Raw genomic sequence first — 16,775 nt, forward strand, 5'->3', positions numbered from 1 at the left:
GCATCTCCTACTGTCCTACGATGTGTGGACAGGAGACAGGTGGAACCTGGGATGTCCATGTTCCATGTGAATGTGAGTGTCTCCTCTTGTGGCACATGAAGAGAGGAGGGAGTCATTCACACTGCCTGTTCGAAGGAGCCAGGACGATCCTGACATCAAAGGAGAGTTGTTCTGTGCTCACTTCAACTGCCAGTCCCCTTCACTTTGCTGCTGCCTTACAACTGTGCTGCACCCTGAAAGTCACCTCCTGGGATTTTTCCAGGATCACATCAAACCATAAAATGATGCAGAGATGACTTGCCAACCTGTATTCACAAAATGGTTGGTCTTCTTGAGAGACCAATACCTCTCTGTTGCCAGGGTCTGTGGGATATTACCAGGAGATCTCTAACCAGCTCCAGGTTGGAGCAGACCACAAGCTGGTGGATCAATTATCAGCCTGGTGATGGCATGATGGGCACAGTTTCACAGGGTAAAACGCCAGGCTTGAACATAAATGGTGCTGAAAGTGGAATGGTTCACAACCTCCAAGCTGAATATTCAAAAGAGGAGAGCAAGTATATTTCTGGGACCAGGAAAGCTGAATGAGGTTGACACTGGAACACAACTACAGAGAAGGCACCCAATGGAATTCGCCATCGATCATGGTCAACCCTCAAACTCCACAGCATATTTTCAGGTTCTTGTACTGAGAAGGGAGCAGTGTCAGAGAAGGAAAGAACCCGAACCTCTGTTCTTCCTTCGGGCTACATTTCTGGTAAAAGAGAATGTGAACTGCCAAGTTTGGTGAGAAAGTTTATTATTCTACCCAATTTCACTTCCAGGTTGACATAGTTCTGGCTTTCATGGGTGAGTTCAAAGCCATCTCCATCTGTGTCTGATACAGGAATCCTGGTGTGTATTCAGGGGAGGAGAGGCAGAAGAAAATAATGGAAAAATGGAGACACAGACTGACAGTGTCAGTACCTTCACTGTGTCAGAAAGGTTCACAGAGTTCTGCTAGCCATACATTTTATAACAAACAGTTGAAAATAAATTGTTATAGGTTCTAGGCAAATACTCTACCACAGAGTCAAAATGCCCACCCTGTTTGTTGCCTTTTACATTGATAATTTTACTCATCAATTTATAAACCAAAGGCTTGGTTCCACACAAAAATTCATGACCAACACGTGAAATGGTTTATGACACACACACCTATCCTGGGTTAGAAGAATTTCAAAAACCTAGGTCCTTTTACAACTGAATCTCTTTCAAACTGAATACTGACATGCCCAAAATGCACAGACAAAAGTCATTAGGTGAAGGTTGACATTATTACAAACATGTACAATCCAACTATAAAAGAGCATTTAAAATGTATATAGTGATCCAACATAAAACTTTATACTGCACTTATAAATCTATATAGCCCTGCTCAAAGATTTTGCCTCTATTTGTCCATTTTCAGGAGGAAATGAAAGGAAGTAATCACTTTTCAGAACCCTTCCCTAAACTCTGCTTTAAAGCACTGTGCAAGCAGGTGTTTCTCTGAGGAAAAAAAAAAAAAAAAAAAAACACATGCTATTTGTTTCAGAACTTACTGGTTTGGAGACCTCATCAAATGCATTACCAGGTTCTTATTCTCTCTGACCTTTATCACTATCTCATGATGGCATAAAGGTATCAGGTCCTCAAACTACCTTCAGATTTTTAGTGAAGAAGATGAAACAGGGTAGCTACTACTACCTCAAACTGAAATTTGGTATTAATAATGAAATATAAACTTTTTAAAAAGCACCTATAATTCATTTCTCATTTCCAATCTCTCAGAAGATAGACTTATATTTTAAAAAATCCTGTTAAGTGCTAAGTAAAAATTCTAAAGGATTTCTTACTCAATTTGCTTGTTGCTGATTGCTATATAAATCTCAATGAATCACTATTGTCTAGTAAATGAGAATGGGAAATAAATGAAAGCTTTTCATAGCTCAGTTCTCAAATATTTTCCTAATCCCTCACTTACCTTACTCCATTTTAAAGTAAAATACTGGGCTAATTTTAAAAAAGTGAAGGTCAGAAGTAAAATTGAAAAGTTACTTACCACGTGGGAAATGTATTATTTTAATGGCTATGATAATACACTGTCCCCTTTCACAGGAATGGTAAAGTCAGAGTGACCCCCAGAAAGGAAAATCATCTTTATATATTAAGGTAAGTTTCTTCCACAAGGAAACTATCTTATGTTTCAACTGTGTCTCATTAATCTTTATAGAAATCCACTTTTAACAACTGAAATGAAGTTATATTAGGCCAACAGATGCCATCACAGAAGGTGTATTTCAAATTAAATAGAGTAAGAGTGATGACCCATACTTAAGTATTATGGGTTTCTTACAGTTTCTTAGAGTGGTGGAAAAAGTATATATTAAAACATTTATACAGAAGGGAAAATTATGATTGATTTGAAAAACTGTGCAGTGGGGCTCCTTCCTTAAAGAAATTTTGATCTACCTTCAAAAATGACCAATGTTTCAGATTTATAATCAGCAACCATCTCTTTCTAGTTTTTTTAAATAACAAACATTTATTGGTGTCACTTATGGTAGAAAAAAGTTCCTGCACCAGATGTGCATGACCCAATTGTTGTAATCATAAATTTACATAGAGTAATGTTGTTTGATTCATTCTGTTATTTTTCCCTTCCCCCACCCCTCCCTCTCCTCTTTTCCCTCTATACAGTGCTTCCTTCCTCCATACTTGCCCCCCTCCCTAACCCTAAATCTGACCCTAACACTAACCCTTCCCTCCCCTCATTTTGTGTCATCATCCACTTATTAGCGATATCATTCATCCTTTAGCTTTTTGAGATTGGCTTATCTCCCTTAGCATGATATTCTCCAATTTCATCCATTTGCCTGCAAATGCCATAATTTTATCATTCTTTATGGCTGAGTAATATTCCATTGTATATATATACCACAGTTTCTTTATCCACTCATCAATTGAAGGGCATCTAGGTTGGTTCCACAGTCTGGCTATCATGAATTGAGCAGCTATGAACATTGATGTGGCTGTATCTCTGTAGTATGCTGATTTTAAGTCCTTTGGATATAAGCCAAGGAGTGGGATACCTGGGTCAAAGGGTGGGTCCATTTCAAGTTTTCTAAGGAATCTCCACACTGCTTTCCAGAGTGGCTGCACTAATTTGCAGCCCCACCAGCAATGTATGAGTGTACCTTTCTCCCCACATCCTCGCCAACACCTGTTGTTGCTCGTATTCTTGATAATCGCCATTCTAATTGGGGCGAGATGGAATCTTAGGGTGGTTTTGATTTGCATTTCTCTTATTACTGGAGATGTTGAACATTTTTCCATATGTTTGTTGATTGCTTGTAGATCTTCTTCTGTGAAGTGTCTATTCATTTCCTTAGCCCATTTGTCGACTGGATTATTTGAATTCTTGGAGTAAAGTTTTTTGAGTTCTTTATAGATTCTGGAGATTAGTGCTCTATCTGAAGTATGAGTGGCAAAGATATTCTCCCACTCTGTAGGCTCTTTCTTCGCATTGCTGATAGTTTCCTTTGCTGAGAGAAAGATTTTTAGTTTGAATCTATCCCAGTTATTGATTCTTGCTTTTATTTCTTGTGCTATGGGAGTCCTGTTAAGAAACTCTGGTCCTAAGCCGACATGTCAAAGATCTGGACCTACTTTTTCTTCTATAATCTGCAGGATCTCTGGTCTGATTCCAAGGTCCTTAATCCATTTTAAGTTTAGTTTCATCTAAACCTCTAATCCATCTCATTACCCAACATTAGACAAATTAATATGAAAAGGGAAAAACTTCTGATTTTCTTACTTTCTGGTAAAGCATGTATTCTTGAGCCCCAGACTTTTAAAGTATGCATGCTTCATGGCCTCTTCTGCTGAAACCCTTTTACTAGATTCAAACTGTAAAAAGCAAAGAACTGCTTCATTAACCTTTATTCTCAATTACTATAAATGTTGGAAAATGACAAATCAGTATTTAGGAAGCTTTTTTAAAAATCTTGGTTGTTTAATATGATAACTATTTTCAAGTACTAATTTGGAGTATTCCAGATACACTTGAATTTGAATTGCTGTTGAGATTATATAGTATTAATTATATATCAGTTCCACATTTTCAAGATAAGTCTGGATCTTAAGTAAAACTTTAGGTTCCTCTATTTTCTGAAGGGATGGAAATTAAAATATTCAACTACTTCTTTTACTTTTCTTCATGAATCATGAAAATCTGGGGACAATATACTCAGTGTCCTTATAGCAGATGTTCTTAGTAACCTATCAATACCCCCTGTCCCTTTTCCTTGTTAATTGACAGATCATGAATCAGGACTGTTTCTAACTTTAGGCTGATTACAACAATTCTGCTCCTAATTCCTAGTCTCTCTTACAATCAATGTGCTGGCCAATGAGAATTGGGTAGAAGATTTTCAGTGCTTTCTACTAACAGCCTTGCTTTCAAGATATAAGGGTAAATGTGGTTGTTACTACCCTTATCCTCCCACTTGTTCCTTCTTGTTGGAAATGTGAGTGGTATCTAGGGCAGCAGTAACCTGAAAGGCATTAACTATAAGGAAAAAAAGAACATAAGAGATCAAAAATTTAGAGAACATGGCCTTGATATAGTTGATCAATGCCAGCAGATGTTCTTGGTCAAACTGAGAGATCCAGATCATTAAGAGGAACTATGTAATAAACAACATATATTGTATTATGTCTTATATATTACATATATACAATAAACATATATATATAATATGTTTAACTTAATCATTTTCCTGAAACATTGTGGATACTATTATAAATAATCATTATCATTCTACATTTGAGGAAACTGAGGCTTAATGACTTTTAAGAATTAACAACTCAGTTCCTTCAGAGTCTAACCTAGATATAACAATAAAAAATGTGGCAATTTTGATCTTAGTTGATAGAAACATTTCAGCTAAAACTGTTTTCTAAGTGTTTTTGTTTCCTAAATTTAAGTGCCCTAAAACAGATACTCTTGTTGAGTTCAAATAAACTCAAAACTATTTTAGTCTAAAGAGGCTTATCTTTCATTGCCTTAGGAAGAGACCATAAATAACATCAATTCACATTTTCAATGTTCATGAAAAATATCAGAGCTGTTGAATTTGAGTCATCATTCTGTCTGTCCTCTATAATAAGAGAGCTTAATGACTACATCAATTTTCACAGTACTGAAATGAAGGCAAATGCATAAAAGCATCATTTTTCTATCATATGGGTAAAAACACAGAAAAGTGACCCCAAAATATATCAGTGTGGTTCAACACAAACAGAGACAAGCCGTTCAATAAATTTTTACAGCAATGGGTACTAGAAGGTACCAAGCTCGATTTAAATGTGACATAACTTCATACAACTTTATTAATCAATACCACCAAGCCAATAGTTAATAAAGAAATGTAATTATAGTTATAAAATTAAAATAGCTAGGAGTAGTGGAGGTAGGGATTATTTTAATGAGATTATCTCTGGTTGAATAAGCACAGGATCTATCTTTCACTGACTTTCACTGACACAAGTACCACTACAAGTAGAGAAATATTCTCCCCTGAGTACTATAAGTAGGTTCTGGGGATCCTGCAAGCCTATACATTCTCCAGACTCTTTCAGTCCTCAGCACTTTACCATTCTGCTACATATCCAGAGGATCCTAAGCACTGACAAGCTTGGAGCTAAGTTCATGTACGATCTGCTTCACAGGACTTCAGGCTTCTACACTGAGCATTACCATATGCAATGGTATATATGTTTACACGTGTGTATGTGTGTGTGTGTGTGTAACAAAACAGTAATTATACTACTACTTTGGAGAGACATAAAAATGTCCAGCATACATGGCTATTCTTTCTAAGAATGTCTAGCTGAGAATATCAGCTGTTACACTAACAATAAGAATATCAGCACATACAAATATTTAAAAATATTTCTGGTATCAGAAATGTGTTGCTATTACTTCCCTAGTTTGAGAAGAAATGGAAGTACAAGAACTTGTTATGTTGTAAGCAATGTGAATTTTTTTATTAACGTATACAATGCCCTTAATTTGGTATTTTGGAGACTTAAAAATTTTAATGGAAAATAAAGACAAGGGGTTATTCTATGTTACTGCAAATATATGTTACTGCATTCCACAAGTCAAAATATTCAGACCAATTTTACTGGGAGTTCTGGACTAATCTAGATGTAGCTGTGAGAAGAAACTTCAACTGAACTGCTGACATTCAAGACATTACATTTTGCTGTGAAGTCACAGTTTATAGTCTTCAAGTACAAATTATGTCAGTAACTCTGAACAAAATACTTATGGGTCATCTGATCTATGCATCAGAGTCAATATTTTACTTATAATACTTAAGTGTTTTGTGAGTAAATAGAGAATGATTCTATAGAAAGCAAAACAAAAATTGTACCATGATCTTTATAGTACAAAATAAGGCATTAATCAATGCTTTCTTTCTGGGAAAAGGAGCTACCAAGATAAATTCTAGAATTTTAATACATAAGTTCTACAATCATTTAAAATGCAATGCTACTACATGCTTTACTAATTTTTCTTTACTGAATTATAAAACAAATATGACAAAGGATGGGAGGAATTTAATTATATTAGATCCCAAAATATTTAAGAATTGTGTATATTATTTGTATGGAATTTTTATTGTGGCAAATACTTTGAGAAATTAAAAAGAATCATATAGTTTCTCCCCTTCTCACTTAAAAAATAACCTGGGTGCATGGTTAAGTAGAGGCTGTGGTTTATATTTTGGAAAGTTGTAGTTCTTGAATTCATCATCTGAGGAAATATCTGGCCAAGTTTTCTGAGATGGAGTTCCTGAATTTAAATATATATATATATATATAGAAACTTATACATATTCATGTAAATTATACTTATGAACATATATGTAGGCATTATGAAGAAAGTGCCTTAGAGAACATATTACATTTATTAGATAATTTATTTCATCTGAAATTAAAATGATGAAAATTATAAGTACTTATGGGCTTATTTTTGGACTGTGTAATGATGCTATGGATACGATGGTGTCTGGTCCTTTTTCTACCCAGATGACACCACCTAAGCTTGAAATATTCCTTAATAATACACTGAAGGTCAATTTTCAATAATATTTCTCCTCTCTTCTTTCATAAAATCTTTATTGCAAAGATGAAACTCTGTAAATATAAAGAAGTTACCAAGATTTCTTCACAATAATTAAGCCAACTGTAATCCTTAAACATAACAGCTATTTACATTTGTCTCAGTAATAAATTTTTAAAAATACTTTTTAGAGATACAGCTTAATCCAGCTGGTCAATTGCAGGTGTAAATCACTGGAAAAAGACTCCTCCTGTTACATAATAGTCAGAAAATTAAGTGCAGTTCATCTTCCTCAGTTTTTCCTGGGAACAGAGGTCTTCCAGAAGCCACTTCAAAGAAAATGCATTTGACACCCCTTCAAAATACATCACAGGGTAAAAAATGAAAAATCCATTCTATACTATGAAGCACAAGAATTTCTCCTTAAAGAGTATGTCTCTGGAGGATTTTGTATTAGCCTGCTTATAAATCTCCTACAGAGATTTTTTTTTTTTAAGATCCAGGTAATTTATTAACTTTTACCTTACTCATCTCAAATTCCATATGGCTCATAAGGTTAAATCATTTTTGTACTTAAAATGTCTAGCTCCCCGTGCTAGGAAGGAATGATATAATAGCTAATAGTGAATGGATGCTTATGTGTTTGAAGTTTTCAGAGTTGAACTCTTTTCTCACTGAATCCTTGTGTGACCATGCACTGAAAGGTGCAAAACAGGAAGGAGGACCAACACATGAGATTGCTGTGGTAATTTGGGAGATGATGGTGCTGTGTGGAAAAGCTTAAGGTAACAGGGATAAAGGGAAGCAAATAATTCAACACTTTCTAAAGCATGAAGCAGAGACAATATGCAGATGCAGGGTGGTGTGTTTGTGCATGTGTATGTGTGTGAGTGTAAGGGAAGAAAATGAAGGAGTTTCAATGTATTGACACTACCACATATGAGCTGTGTGAATACACAGGAGCTTAAGACAGTTCTTCCATTAAAATCTCACAATCTAGCAAATATTTAAAAATTCTGTAAAATCTAATTTTAAGTATTACAATATTATACAGAAAGTAAAATGATATGATTGAAATGGAAAACTGTATAGTGGTTCCTCAAAAGTTAAAAACAGAATTACACTGGGCAGTGATTCCACTTCCAGATCTAAACCCAGAAGAAGTGAAAGCACAATCTTGAACAGATATTTATATGCCCACATTCATAGTACTATTGTTTACAGAAGTTAAAATATAGAAGCAACTGCAGAGCCCTTTGATAGAGGAATCGATAAACAAACTGTGGAACATATGTAAATGCCTGAAAAGAGAGTCCTCATGATGCAATCTACAACATGAACAAATACTGAAGACATTATACTAAGGGAAATAATTGAAATAAGACAGTTACAAAAAATACTGTGTAATTCCATTCCTATGAGGTAGTCAGTAAATTTCAGAGACAAAAGAATGGTAATTTTCAGGGGCTGGAGAAAGGGGTGGAATAGGAAGTTGTCAAATGGGTACAGAGTTTCAGTTTTGCAGACAGATAAAAGTTCTGAAGACAGAGATAGGAGGACAATGATGTGAACGTATTTAATGTCTGAAAACTGTACACTTGAAACTGATTAAAATGCAAAAGTTCATGTTATACATATATTACTGGAATTTTATAAAGAGAAAAATATGTTACACAAAACAAGATTTTATAAAATTGCTCAAGACAATGATAGAATTATATAACTTAGTACATAAATACAGAAAATAAATTCGACCTCCAGTCAGAGGAAGGAATTGTACCCAGAGGCTAGGTTGTATTCAGGAGAGGATTTACGAAAAACTTTGTTTGGAAGGTTACAAGGCACAGGCCCCAGTTAAAGCAACAGAATAGGCAATCGGGATTGGTGAACTGATATGAACACAAAGAGCAAAGATGGGAAAACCCAGGTTATTCTGAAGTACAGTGAGTAGGCCATTTAGCTAAAAGGGGATATTTTCATTGAGAAATAGTTTGAAATATTTGGAAAAATTAGTTTACAGACATTTTATAGAAATCTCTAAGTACTGGATTAACAAATGCACTTTATAGCTTCATGAGTGCACTGGCCACAAAGGTATTTGAGTAAGGGAATATCAAGGTCAAGGTGATGTTTGAGAAGGATGGTTATGGAATTTTTTTGTTTGTTTGTTTGTTTTGGTGGTGCTGGGGATCGAACCCAGGGCTTTGTGCTTGCGAGGAGAGCACTCTACTAACTGAGCTATATGCCCAGCCCGGTTATGGTATTTTGATGATTGTTTTCAGAACAACTTAAAACTGGTAGATTTTGATGAATATTAAATAATGATAAAATAATTTTGCTTTCAACTATACTGTCAATCAATACTTTTCTAATTTTTAATGTGTTAATTAATTTAACCTTAACATTATGTACAAAACATTAAAGTAGTTATTGTTAAGTATTCCCATTTACTTAAGTGTGAAATCTAAGGCACAGGCCAGTGATTTAGATAATGGAATTGGTATTTAAACATAGATAATCTTGATACAATTCCAGAACTCTTTTTCACTACTTATGCTGTGGCTTTTTAATATAACTTGTAAGATCACTATTATTATGCCCTGTGTTATCAGCAACAAGATTTCAAAATTATAAATACAGTAATTTTTTATCTGTATATATTTACCACTTGTCAATCTGCATTGAGTACTCTGCGGAAACAAGAAGCATATCGGGTGCCTGATAACATAGTGTGACATCACTTGAGTAGGTCCTGTGGGAACTAACAGGGATCTGGCTAGTCCTTCATAGGGAGAAGGAAACAAAGAATTAAATGTACTGAAATCCATTAAGAATTTAGAGAATTTCTTAGTTCCTATCATCACCATGACTCCATTCACAAAGATTCTTTTTTTTTGGTGGTGCTGGGGATTGAACCCAGGGCCTTGTGCTTGCAAGGCAAGCACTGTACCAACTGAGCTATCTCCTCAGCCCCCACAAGGATTCTGAGATGGCTACTCCATGGCTTCTTGAAGCTTCAACAAAGTTGGTTTTATTAATTCTGCTGAGTCCACGTGGTCTTGGGCCAGCATATCATTATATAATTTACCTGAGTACAATAATTCTACGACTACAGATTTTTACTTACTTTTATGTGCTGAATGTATCTGGCATAATGTGTAGAAGTTTAGTTTATCTTAATCTAAGTTAAAGATGTTTTCCTTTTGTCCATAAGTCATGATGCCAAAATTAAAATTGAAATTAAATTAATCCAAAATAGGTCAATGACACTGAAATACACAATTTTACTTGCCACAGTGATGAGATTTTATCACCTTTAACATAATTCTAACTTTCACTTATTATACCATTTTTTTATTAAAAATCCTGGTCATTAGTTTAAATTCCAGTTGAGTTTTACTGACAATTTCCTTGCAGAAGTTCATTAAGAAAAGGTATCCATAAAATATACCATCCAAAAAGAGCGAACACACTTTCTTCTTAGCAGCACATGGATCCTTCTCTAAAATAGACCATATATTATGCCACAAAGCTAATGTTAGCAAATACAAGAAGATAGAGACACTACATTGCATTCTATGAGATCATAATGGATTGAAGTTAGAAATAGATGAAAGAGTAAAAAACAGAAACTACTCCAACACCTGGAGATTAAACAGTATGCTATTATATGATGAATGGATAACATAAGACATTAGGAAGGAAATTAAAAAATTCTTAGAGGTAAATGAGAACAAAGAAACATCATATCACAATCTCTGGGGCACTATGAAAGTAGTACGTAGAGGAAAATTTATTTCATGGACCACATTCAATAAAAGAAGTAAAACTCAACAAATAAATGACCTAACACTACAGCTCAAAGCCCTAGAAAAAGAAAAACAGACCAACACCAAAAGTAGTAGAAGACAGGAAATAGTTAAACTCAGAGCTGAAATCAATGGAATTGAAACAAAAAAAAATACAAAAAAATTGACAAAATAAATAGTTGGTTCTTTGAAAAATAAACAAAATTGATAAACCTTTAGCAACACTAACAAAGAGAAGACGAGAGAAAACCCAAATCACTAAAATTTGGAATGAACAAGGATATATAACAACAGACACGAGTGAAATACAAAACATAATTAGAAGCTATTTTAAAAATTAATATTCTAACAAAATAGAAAATTTCAAAGACATCAACAGGTTTCTAGAGACATATGAATTACATAAACTGAAAGAGGAGGACATACACTATTTTAATAGACCAATTTCAAGTAAAGAAATAGAAGAAGTCATCAAAAGCCTACCAACAAAGAAAAGTCCAGGACCAGATGGGTTCTCAGCCGAGTTCTATAAAACCTTTGAAGAAGAGCTCATTCCAATACTTCTCAAAGTATTCCATGAAATAGAAGAGGAGGGAACCCTCCCAGACTCATTCTATGAAGCCAGTATCACCCGGATACCTAAACCAGACAGAGACACGTTGAGGAAAGAAAATTTCAGACCAATATCCTTAATGAACATCAATGCAAAAATTCTCAACAAAATTTTAGCAAATCGCATGCAAAAACATATTAAAAAGATAGTGTACCATGATCAAGTGGGTTTCACCCCAGGGATGCAAGGTTGGTTCAACATCAGGAAATCAATAAATGTAATTCACCATATCAATAGACTTAAAGTGAAGAATCACATGATTATTTCAATAGATTATAAAAAAGCATTTGATAAAATACAGCACCCTTCATGCTCAAAACACTAGAAAAAATAGGGATAGTGGGAACATTCCTTAACATTGTAAAGGCCATCTATGCTAAGCCCATGGCTAATATCATTCTAAATGGTGAAAAACTGAAAGCATTCCCCCTAAAAACTGGAACAAGGCAGTGATGCCCTCTTTCACCACTTCTATTCAATATCATCCTTGAAACTCTAGCCAGAGCAATTAGATAGACCAATGAAATAAAGGAATATGAATAGGAAAAGAAGAACTCAAACTATCCCTATTTGCTGATGATATGATTATATACTTAGAAGAACCAGAAAATTCCACCAGAAAACTTTTAGAACTCATAAGTGAATTCAGTAAACTAGTGGGATATAAGATCAATGCACATAAATCTAATGCATTTTTATACACAAGTGATGAATCTTTGGAAAGAATAATTAGGAAAACTACCCCATTCACAATAGCCTTGAAAAAAATAATATACATGGGAATCAATCTCACAAAAGAGGTGAAAGACCTCTACAATTAGAACTACAGAACACTAAATAAAAAAATTAAAGAAAACCTTAGAAGATGGAAAGATCTCCCATGTTCTTGGATAGGAAGATTAATATTGTCAAAATGGCCATACTACCAAAAGTGCTATACAGATTCAATGCAATTCCAATTAAAATCCCAATGACGTACCTTACAGAAATAGAGCAAGCAATTATAAAATTCATCTGGAAGAATAAGAAACCCAGAATGGCTAAAGCAATCCTTAGTAGAAAGAGTGAAGCAGGGGGTATCGCAATACCAGAATTTCAACTATACTACAAAGCAATAGTAACAAAAACAGCATGGTATTGGTACCAAAATAGAAAGGTAGATCAATGGTACAGAATAGAGGACATGGACACAAACCCAAATAAATACAATTTTCTCATACTAAACAAAGGGGCCAAAAATATGCAATGGAAAAATGATAGTCTTTTCAACAAATGGTGCTGGGAGAATTGGAAATCCATATGCAACAGAATGAAAATAAACCCACATCTCTCACCATGCACAAAACTAAACTCAAAATGGATTAAGGACCTCGGAATCAGACCAGTGACCCTGCAGATTATAGAAGTAATATTAGGTCCAGATCCTTCAACATGTCAGCTCAGGATCAGACTTCCTCAACAGGACTCCCATAGCACAAGAAATAAAAGCAAGAATCAATAACTGGGATACACTCAATCTAAAAGCTTTCTCTCAGCAATGGCTACTATCAGCAATGCAAACAAAGAGCCTACAGAGTGGGAGAAAATCTTTGCCAATCATACTTCAGATAAAGCACTAATCTAAAAAATCTATAAAGAACTCAAAAAACTCTACACCAAGAATGCAAATAATCCAATCGACAAATGGGCTAAGGAAATGAATAGACACTTCACAGAAGATCTACAAGCAATCAGAGAGAAATGATTCAACATCTAATAATAGAGAAATGTTCAACATCTCTAGTAATAAGAGAAATGCAAATCAAAACCACCCTAAGATTCCATCTCACCCCAATTAGAATGGTGATTGTCAAGAACACAAGCAACAGTAGGTGTTGGCAAGGATGTGGGGAGAAAGGTACACTCATACATTGCTGGTGGGGCTGCAAATTAGTGCAGTCACTCTGGAAAGCAGTGTGGAGATTCCTTAGAAAACTTGGAATGGAACCACCATTTGACCCAGCTATCCCACTCCTTGGCCTATACCCAAAGGACTTAAAATCAGCATACTACAAAGATACACCCACATCAATGTTCATAGCTGCTCAATTCACAATAGCCAGATTGTGGAACCAACCTAGACGTCCTTCAATTGATGAATGGATAAAGAAACTGTGGTATATCTACACAATGGAATATTACTCAGCCATAAAGAGTGATAAAATTATGGCATTTGCACGCAAATGGATGAAATTGGAGAATATTATGCTAAGTGAGATCATCCAATCTCAAAAAACCAAAGGACGAATGATATCGCTAATAAGTGGATGATGACACATAATGGTGTTAGGGTTAGAGTTACGGTTAGGGAGGGGAGCAAGAATGGAGGAAGGAAGGACTGTTTAGAGGGAAAAGAGGGGTGGGAGGGGTGGGGGGAAGGGAAAAAAATAACAGAATGTATCAAACAACCTTATCCTATGTAAATTTATGATTACACAAATGATATGCCTTTATGCCATGTACAAACAGAGAAACAACATGTGTTCCATTTGTTTACAATTAAAAAAAAGATATTTTAAAAGATAAAAATAAATAAGTACATTGAAAACACAACGAAAAGGTATCCATGGAATATAAATTACAATGTATTCCATATTCTTCTTGTTACATGGATAAATTTAGACTAAGAGAGACCTCATTGCTTTTGAGTATTACTAATTGCTGTAAATGATGCAAAACATTTGCCATCCCTTTGCCAATTTAATATGGAATACACTAATTATCCAGAAATGAAGACTAGAGGTGTTATCACTCTAAGCTTCTAAATCTTGATAATTTTTAGAATGAGCAATTTTGAAAGGTACCTTAAGTAATTAAATTAATTTTTACCCTGTATTTTATTTCAAACAAGAGAGAATTTATTTTAGGCTGAGATTACTACTACATATAACTTTATATTACACATAAATTTATGTATCTGATTAAGATATAAAAAATAACAAAAAGGTTAAATAATACTTTATTACATTGGATAAAAATTGCATAAGCAATACCAAAATGTTAAATCTTGGCTAACAGTAAATAGAACAATGCTGACATCAATTTATTTATTATCAATTTTACTATTAATATCCCAACTTTGAGAAATAAGGACAGCAAATTATTTTCTATAATTTTTAGTAATTAAGATTGAGGGCAGCTTTCTAATTAATCTTTCAGGTGCTTAGACTGAGTTATAAGGAGGTAACAGACAGAGCTATAAATCTGCTTATCCTATAGCTTTGCAAGTTGTCAATTGTAGTTTACCCAATACTTTACTCTCTTGCTCATGAGAAGATCATGAACTAGCATGCTTGTCCAAATAGGTTACTGTTCTACGATCAGAATTTTGGTATTGGTATGAAACAAAATAAACAGTCTCTCAAACTCAACTAACTAAATATCACAGGATTATACACAAGCAACTTTTTATCATTAATGAAAATGACTATAATATAATTCCTAAAACTCTGATTTTCACTGGTCATGAAAAAAAGGTAGAATTTTCATAAGGATCAATAACAACTTACAGTGTAGAGACTCAAATTTAATTGGCCCTCACTTGCTTGAAGCTCCAAGTGTATTTAGTATGTAATAAAATATATAAATAATGAAAGCAACAAAGGTGATTGCATTATCTCATGAGCTAATCAAAATTTCTTTTCTCTCTTTTTTGTTTCTTTCTTTTCTTCTCCCTTTTTTTAGTACTGGAGATTTAACCCAGGGCCACTTTACAATTGAGTTATTATTTTGAGTTAGGATCTTGCTAAATTGTTTAAGGGCTTTGCTAACTTTCTGAGGCTTGTCTTGAACTTTCAATCATCCTGTCTCAGTCTCCCAAACCACTGGGATTGCAGGCATGCATCAATGCATCTGGCAGTAATCAGAATTTCTTAACAGCCTGTGAGAAGATAAAATTTGCTTTGCTTGCTTTAAAGAAGTTAGAGCCAAAATTTAAAGCACTTAGAGTATTCCCAGATAAAAGTGGATTTTTGATGGTCCTTGACATTCTTTTTGCATTTTGAATACTCATGCATGGTTTGTCTGTCACACCCATTGATTTTGCAGTTATATCAAAGAGCAGTAAAGGCAGTTTGACAAAGAGAGAAGGGAAATAATAAAATAAACTATGTTCAAGAAGAGACTGTATAATCTGTGCAAACATATGTAAATAACTTGTAATTTTTTGTTTAAACATAGGTGGCCCACTCATTTTCTTTTTAAGAAAGGAAATATAAATAGGAATTTATGCTTCAAACAAATAGCAAAATAGTAAGTGAGAAGAAGTATACAAGTTGCCAAAGACAAATTCACCATTTAAAAAGGAAATTTTTAATCCATTACTGGGTAATAACCTGAAAAACTCATACTTATAAAATTTAGTGAAATTTTCCAAATGTGAATCTATTGTAATAATTTGTGAAAAATTAAAAATGCTATTTTGGAAAACTGCATGGTTTTTTTAAAACTAAGTTCTATGAAAGCATTCTGACAGTAACAAAAATTTCAAAGCTACTCTACAAAGTTCTTTCTTCTTCTAGTAGAAACAATTTACTCAAAACAAAAAGGACATCTAATTTTGTCTTACTTTCAAATCCCTTAAAATCAGATTACCTAAAATGATATAAGTAAAGAATTACCAATGAAATTATCAAGCACATAATAAATGCAGTCATGGTTGCAAGCATATAAGGGACCCCTTTTAAGAGGCGGTTTTTAAATTCTTGGGTCTTGGGACTTATTTTAAGTTCTTAAAATTGATTAAAAACCCCAAGTATTTTTTCTTATATTTATTAGTGCTGGTGTTTGCCATAAAAAGAAAAAAATTAAAGCATTTAGTTATGCATTAAAAACACCTCTCATGTTAGCACAAATAACATTTTTATGAAAAATTTTTTTCCAAAAAAATTAGTTAAGAATGGACTTATTAACATTGCAGTAAATGTGTTTGGAGTTTATTTTGATAGAAGAGAGCTGTATTCTATATTTGCTTTTGCTTTCTATCTGTTATGATATGTTGCTTTACTCCATGTCACAATATATCATAATATACATAGCTATAAGAAGAAAATAAAATCTCACAGATATGATGTTTGAAAGGAGGATAAACTTTTAAAAAGTATTTTCTAATTGTGGATAGTGTTCTTTGATATATTAGAATTAGATTAAGAGTTTTCTC

This window comes from Sciurus vulgaris, assembly GCF_902686455.1.
Source record: "Sciurus vulgaris genome assembly, chromosome: 16".
Classification (NCBI taxonomy): domain Eukaryota; kingdom Metazoa; phylum Chordata; class Mammalia; order Rodentia; family Sciuridae; genus Sciurus; species Sciurus vulgaris.